Source organism: Dipodomys spectabilis, unplaced genomic scaffold (assembly GCF_019054845.1).
Source record: "Dipodomys spectabilis isolate Male_0828 unplaced genomic scaffold, ASM1905484v1 ptg000205l, whole genome shotgun sequence".
In the NCBI taxonomy this organism is placed as follows: domain Eukaryota; kingdom Metazoa; phylum Chordata; class Mammalia; order Rodentia; family Heteromyidae; genus Dipodomys; species Dipodomys spectabilis.
The window spans coordinates 4427818-4435252 of NW_024870882.1; the positions used below are offsets into that span (position 1 = coordinate 4427818).

The window sequence follows — 7435 nt, forward strand, 5'->3', positions numbered from 1 at the left end:
GTCTTGGGTGTTTCCGTGGTGATGTTTCCATTCTCATCTCTGAGTTTATTTATTTGGGTGTGTTCTCTTCTTTTCTGATAAGATTTGCTAAGGGTCTGTCAATTTTGATAATTTTTTCGAAGAACCAACTCTTTGTTTTGTTGATTCATTCTATAGTTTTTTGGATTCCAATTCATTTAATTGTGATTTAATTTTAATTATTTTGTTCCGTCTACTGAATTGGGGTTTATCTTGCTATTCTTTTTCAAGAGGATTAGGTGTGTCATTAAATTGTTGGTTTCAGATCTCTCCAATTTGTTGATGTAGGAGCTTAGAGCTATAAACTTGCCTATGTGTACTGCCTTTGCTGTGTGCCAGAGGAGCTGGTAATTTGTGTGTTCATTTTTGTTAAATAGCATGAACATTTGAATTTCCATTCTAATCTCTTCCATGACACACTCGTGATTCAACAGTGTGTTGTTCAGCCTCCATGTGTTAGCAGACATTTTTGTTAGCTTTTGTTGTTGAGTTCTAATTTTATTCCTTTGGGGTAAGAAAGAATACAAAGTATAACTTCAATGTTTCTGAATTTGGACAAGTTTGCTTTGTGGCGTGAAATGTGGTCTATTTTAGAAATGTTCCATGTGCTGCTGAGAAGAACGTGTATTCTGTTGCTGCTGGGTGAAATATTCAGTAGATGTCTGTTAAATCTAGTTGATCTATGCAGTTGTTTAAATCTGTGGTTTGTCTGTTGAGTTTTTGCCAAATTGATCTATCTAGTGGGGAGAGTGATATGTTAAAATCCCCCAAAATTAATGTCTTTGGATCGATGTGGGATTTGAGGGAAAGTAGTGTTTCTTGGATAAATTTGGGTGCTCCGTTTTTTGACAAATAGATATTTAGAATTGTAATATCCTCCTGAAGGAGAGATTGCTTAATTAGTATGTAGCGACTTCTTTATCTCTTCTCATGAATTTTAATTTGAAGTCTATTTTATCTCATAATAGGATTGCAACTCCCGCCTGTTTATGGGGACCATTTGCTTGGTAGATTTTGTTCCAGCCTTTAACATTGAAAATGTGTTTGTTTTTACGGGCAAGATGTTACTCCTGAAGGCAGCAGATAGAAGGATCTTGTTTTTTAATCCAACTAGACAGTCTATGTCGCTTAATTGGAGAGTTAAGTCTGTTAATGTTAAGGGATAGGACTTAGAGGTATTTGGGAGTTCCTCCCATGTTATCCACCTTCTTGGGGGCTGCGAAAACTGGGTTCTTCATATGGTTCTTGGATTCTCAGTTTGGGTGCAGTTTCTTGGCCTTTATTGTGGTCTTGTTGGTTTTCTATGTGTAGGACATCTTTAAGAACCTTTTCTAGGGCTGGTTTGGTGGAGATGTATTATTTCAATTTTTCTTTGCTATGGAAGGTTTTTATTGGCCTTTAGGTATGAAGGAGAGTTTAGCTGGGTACAGTATTGTTGATTGATAGTTTTTTGTTTTCAGGGCATGGCATACATCATTCCAGGCTCTTCTTGCTTTGATTGTCTCTGCTGAGAAATCTGAGGTGATTCTAATTGGTTTCACTTTATAGGTGATTAATCTTTTCTCCTTGACAGCTTTAAGGATCTTTTCCTTGGACTGAGTTGATCCTGTGTGGATTATAATGTGACGGTGGAATGTCCTATTCTGGTCTGGTCTATTTGGAGTTCTAAAAGCTTCTTGTATCTGAATAGACCTATCTTTTTGCATGTTTGGGAAGTTCTCTGCTAGGATCCTGTTAAACAAATTTCCTAGACCATTAACTTCTGTTTCTAGGTGCTCCTCTACATCCATTATCCTTAGATTAGGCTTTCTGGTGGTGTCTTCCAAGTGTTGGATAGATATATCATATTTCTTGGACTTGTCTGGGATGGTTGTATGTTCTTTCTCTATAATATCTAGGCTGTTTTCAATTCCTGAGATTCGATTTTCTGCATGGTCTAACCTGCTGTCAAGACTTTCTACTTTGTTTTTTATCTCTTTCCTTCTAATTGGTCAGCTTTGGGGCTGGGAAGGTGGCTCAGCGGTAGAGCGCTTGCCTTGCATGCATGAGGCCCTGGGTTCAATTCCCCAGCACCACATAAGCAAAAAAAAAAAAAAAATTGGTCAGCTTTGATGGCTTCAAATTCTTTGTTGAAGCGTTGTTTTAGATATTGTATGAACTTCTTTACATCCTTAATTTGGTGTTCAGTGTTTATTCTCAAATCACCTAGTTGATTGGTTATGGTTTCCGTGGACTCCCATTCCTTCTGTTGGGTTCCATTCAGCATTCCCTTTGTGGTCTCACTGACTTCCTTCAGCTCTTGTTAATGGATACTATGAATGCCTTTAGTGATCTTTGTGTATTCTCATCCTGCTCTCTCAGTTCCTGTATTACTCTTTGCTTAGCTTCCTCCCGTTCATGCCATTCCTGTAGTTTTCTTTGAGTGTTCTCAGCCTGTTTACGCCATTCCTGCCTTTCTCTTTGAGTATTCTCAGGCTGCTCATGCAAATCCTGTATCAGTTTTTGAGTACCTTCCTCACGCTCATGATATTGCTGTATACACCTTTGGATTGTCTCCTCTCTTTCCCTATCACCATCATACAGAGTCCTTTGTAGGTTTTCAATCTTTTCCTGCATTGACATTTTGTTTGCCTCCTCTCTCTCCCTATCACGCTCATACAGAGTCCTATGTATATTTTCAATCTTTTCCTGCATTGACCTTCTGTTTGCCTCCTCTCTCTCCATATCATGCGCATACCGAGTCCTTTGTATATTTTCAATATTTTCATTTATCATGTTTGCCAGCCGTGTTTGTAGAGCTATTTGGGAACTCTCCTCTGGATTATTCATTATCTGTTCTGTACCCGGATTATCATGAGTGGGAGTGGAGATACCCGGACTTGCCATTTTTCTTGTGGTTTTCTGGCTTACTCTGCCCGTTTGGAATGAAAATAACACCAGTTTTTTGCTAGAACACTAACTTAAGGCAAGCATCAACCAAAGTCTGAATTTGTACAGTCAATAATCTGCAGATACAATCTAGTTCAACAGATATCTCTATTCAACATCAAACAACTATATATTAATAGGCTACAAACTGCAAAGAAGAATTTGGAAAACCAGAAATTATTAGGGTTGGGAGATATGTGGGTGAAATTAGGAATAGAGTGATGTGGGAAGGCAAAAAGAGAATTAACTAAGTCCTAATCTCAAAGCAGGAAATAGGTTGGATTGGATGAAAGTAGAGAGAGAGGAAAAAAGAAGGGAAGGAAAAATATAGACCAGAAATAATAGAAAAGTAAAAATTAAAAGTATTATGCAGATTCGAGAACAAAGTATTCAAAGAATCTGAATATCATGAGAGAACGGGAGGGATATAACGGAGATGTGAAAAACTTAAAAATAAAAATACTTAAAATATTATATAGGTTTAAAGAGGTAGTACTGCTATTAAGGAATTTAGGTCTCAGATTTTTTGAATTGAGTAATAAATTTGTGGATTAAGTGTGTACACAATGGGGATAGGGTCTAATAGTCAACTACAGGTTTATCTGAGTATGTGCAGAACAACAATTAAGCCACATAAAGAATAACGAAAGAGAAGAAAAGGTGAAAAGGATAAGAAAGAAAGAAAAAAAGATCAGAAGTTCAGTAGAACTAAACAAAAAACAAAAAGAAAAATTTTTTAAAAAGAAAAAAAATGTACACACACATGTATCCCTAAAATAAAAATTATAGGAGGAAAAAAAAGTTACTAGAAAACAATTTTTTTCAAAAAAAGTAAAAATTAAAAATTAAAAAAAGTTTTAGAAAAGAAAAAATATTTATAAAAGGTATAAAAAAGAAGAAGAAGAAAAAAGTTCTTTTATTTTTTGGGAGGGTTGGGAAAAATCCTGTATCTCCCTTGTGTCCATAACTAGTGTCTTGTTGGAGTCTCTGGTCTGCTTGTGGTCCTGTGGCTTGGTTGGTTTCTTAAGTCAGTTTGTTTGGACAGGCAGAAAAATATTCTGCTTTACCCAGGATTTTGCGATCCTCCTCCCAGGTTAGTTCAACGGGAGGGAGATCTGCATTGAGTATCACAAAAGAGGGAGATGGCTTTTTCCTCATGTTTGGAGATGCTGTGATGAGGCGAGGTTCTGGGTAGAGTTGAGGCCTTTCAGCAAACAGTAGCTTTTCCTGGGGGCTAGTTTGTGAGAAACTCTCAGAGCCCAGCCTGGAGCCACTCTCAGGGTTTATATTTACTGAATTTCAATTGATTGTGAAGGCTGCTAAAGGGAGGGGCAGCCTCTGGCTTTAATTACCCAGTGAATAAAGCCACTCCCTGGGCTGGCACCTGAGCTGGGTGACTTTTCCCTAGGCGGAGCTGAGTCTGGAAGGTCAGGTTAGGTTCTTGTGACCTGCTAAATGACTAGATTTCTTCCAAGGCCTGAGTTGGACTTAGCAGCTCGGCAGAGCTTTTTCGGTATCTAAGATGGAGATCTCCGGTACTGGGTGGGGGGAGGGGTGGCCTTCCCTCCTCTGCTCCCTGAGGAGTGAAAAAGTCAGGCTTCTACTCATGCCATCTTGGTTCCTGGGTCGTCTCTGGTCTGCAAACTGCAGGATGAAGATGTCGCTCCTTATCAGTTCTTGCTGGTGTTGTGTAGAATCCTCTCACCCACTGTGTCTGGCTGGCTCCTTTGTCACGGAATCTCTGTGATTCAGGTATGGCGGTTTCTGCCACCGCCACCATGGCTGTTGCTGCAGCGGTGGCGGCTGCTGGCAAGAGCTCAGATATGTCTCCATGCCTGGATTTTCCCTCTAGGGCCTAACTCTCTGTCCTGTGATGGCACACTTGGTGTGATTATCTGGCTTAGGACTGTTTACTGGAACTCTAAAACTGCTTTCTATGCGAGAGCTTGTTTAGCCTCCAGCTTCTCCTCCGCCTTCTTCCCAGAACTCCCCTGTTCAGATGATTTTTTAAAAAAACAGTCTCTCGGGTTCTGGGAAAGTGGCTCAGTGGTAGAGTGCTTGCCTTGCATGCGTGAGGCCCTTGGTTTGATTCCTCAGTACCATATAAGCAGAAAAAATAGGCATGGTGCTGTGGCTCAAGTGGTAGCACTAGCCTTGAGCTGAAGATCTGAGGGAGAGCACCCAGGACCCAGAGTTCAATTCCCACAACCAACAAAAACCAAACCAAAAAACTAAAAAAAACACAGTCTCTCACTTTTGTGACCTCAACTCTGTAAAACCACTGCTTCAGTCTAAGGCTAAGATTTTATGTATGGATATTAATCAACACTCCTGATTCAGACTCTACTTGAGAAAATTTTTCATGAATATTTTGTTCTTAATTTTGATTTCTGTGAATTCACATGCACCTATAAAAAATGGTCATCCCAGTAACATTTTCAAAATACCTCATAATGACAACTTAAAAAAGTTGTATTATATTGCAACAAGGGAAACAATGCAACAAATAAAGAAAACCAATAATTAAATATTAATGATTGATAAAATAAAAGCCAAATACCAGTGTTTCCAGTATTTGAAGTATACTATATATTAGATTTTGCTACTTGCTCATAATCCTGTACATTTAAAACTGGCTAAGATTATGATGTTCAACAAGAGTTTTATAGGCTATGAGTACCCTTTAAATTTACACTGTATGATAACTATTTATGTCTCATCTCACCACTGGTACATGGCTTATATCATCATTTGTTCCTTGCTAACATATAAAGAAAAGAAGCCCTAAAGTTTCAACAGAAACTATGTAGTTAAAGTCTTAATTCTTTGCTCTGTTTCTTTACACAAAGACTTTGCATCTTCTCATTAATAAACTTTCTATAAACTCTGAAATGTACATACTTAGTAGTATATGTCAGCTACCATAAATTTAAATACTTTATGGAAAAGTGTTATGACCTGTCAAACAGTCTTAATTTTGGCATATATAAGCAAATTCCCAAAATTAAAAATTTAAAACATTAAAACTTTTACATACCTTAACACTTGCTGCAGTGTTCATTATGACAGGTGCCCTGTGTAGAATAATTGAATTCCTCCTCCTACACATCTCTTGAACAACAAACATCTGGATTCGTTTTTTTTTTTTGTCATATCAATCTTGACTTTATTCTTAAATGTGTGCTTATGTAAGAAATACATGGTTCTAAAATTTCACAATTCTTTTGAACTTGCTTTTTGTTGAATTATCTAGCTTAAGAAAATCAATTCCAATTTATATATAAAAAATGTTCTGTGCTCAATTCGGCAGCACAAACACTAAAATTGGAACAATACAGAGAATATTAGCATGGCCCCTGCACAAGGATGACACCCAAATTCGTGAAGCTTTCCACATTTTTACAACAACAGATGCTGGAGGGCATGTGGCAAGAAGAGAACCCTACTGCATTCTTGGTTGGAGTATAAACTTGTTCACCCACTTGGAAAGCAGTATGGAGGTTCCTCAAAAGATTCCACATAGAGCTCCTCTATGACCCAGCAATCTCACTTTTGTGCATTCACCCAAATGATCACAAACAAGGCCATTCTAAAACTACCAGCACAACTGTTTATTGTAACATTATTTACCATAGCTAAGATATGGAACCAACCCCGAGGCCCCACAATAGATGAATGGATCAAGAAAACCTTGTGAGTGTGTGTGTGTGTGTGTGTGTGTGTGTGTGTGTGAATTCTATCATCCATCAGAAAGAATGACATTGCCTAATTTGTTAGGAAATGGAAAGACTTGGAAAAAATTATATTAACTGAAATAGGCCAAGTCCAAAGAAACATAGGTCCCATGGTATCCCGTATTTGCAATAAGTTATATATGTCTGGGATAAGCAGAAAAGGTCAAAAGCTATGTGCATATGACTAGATAAGTTGATGTTAAGCTAAATGAACCCAAGATAGGGACACAAGTGTTTTTTGGTTTTTTTTCCCCTTTCTTGCTATTGTTTCTAATGCACCTGTAATGTACGATGTGGTTTTTTTTTTTTTTTTTTTTTTTTAATATGGTCGTCCCACACAGTATAACCTCTGTTTTCAGTGTATTTGGTGTTGATGCGCCTTCATTTATATACACTTCTCTAATTTGGAGAGGGAAAGGGAAAAAACAAAATGCTTAAATAGAGATACTGGTTGACCCATTGTAACAATGAGTTGCCCAAGACACTAGGTTGAAAAACTAACTTTACAATTTAGGCTAGGTGGGAGGGAGGGGGTGAAGGGTGTACTTGTGGAGGTAGAAGGGAAGAGGTTTTTGGGGAAAAACCAAGGGGGAAGTAACAATGTTAGATAGGAAATGTACTCATTACTTTGCTCATGTAACTGTAACCTCTCTGTACAGTATTTTTACAATAAAAAACGTTTAAAAATGTTCTGAGATGGAAGAGTATTTCTATTATTTTACCCATATAATATCATTAACAAAGAAATTAATGCA

The 7435-nt window shown here is 37.7% G+C and overlaps 1 non-coding gene across 1 annotated transcript; it reads left to right on the plus strand.

Annotated features, from left to right (window-relative positions):
- The first annotated feature begins 6240 nt into the window (after positions 1 to 6240).
- LOC122122143 lies at positions 6241 to 6347 on the plus strand. Its single transcript, XR_006150127.1, has one exon. It is a non-coding gene; the product is annotated as a U6 spliceosomal RNA (small nuclear RNA).
- Positions 6348 to 7435: the final 1088 nt, after the last annotated feature.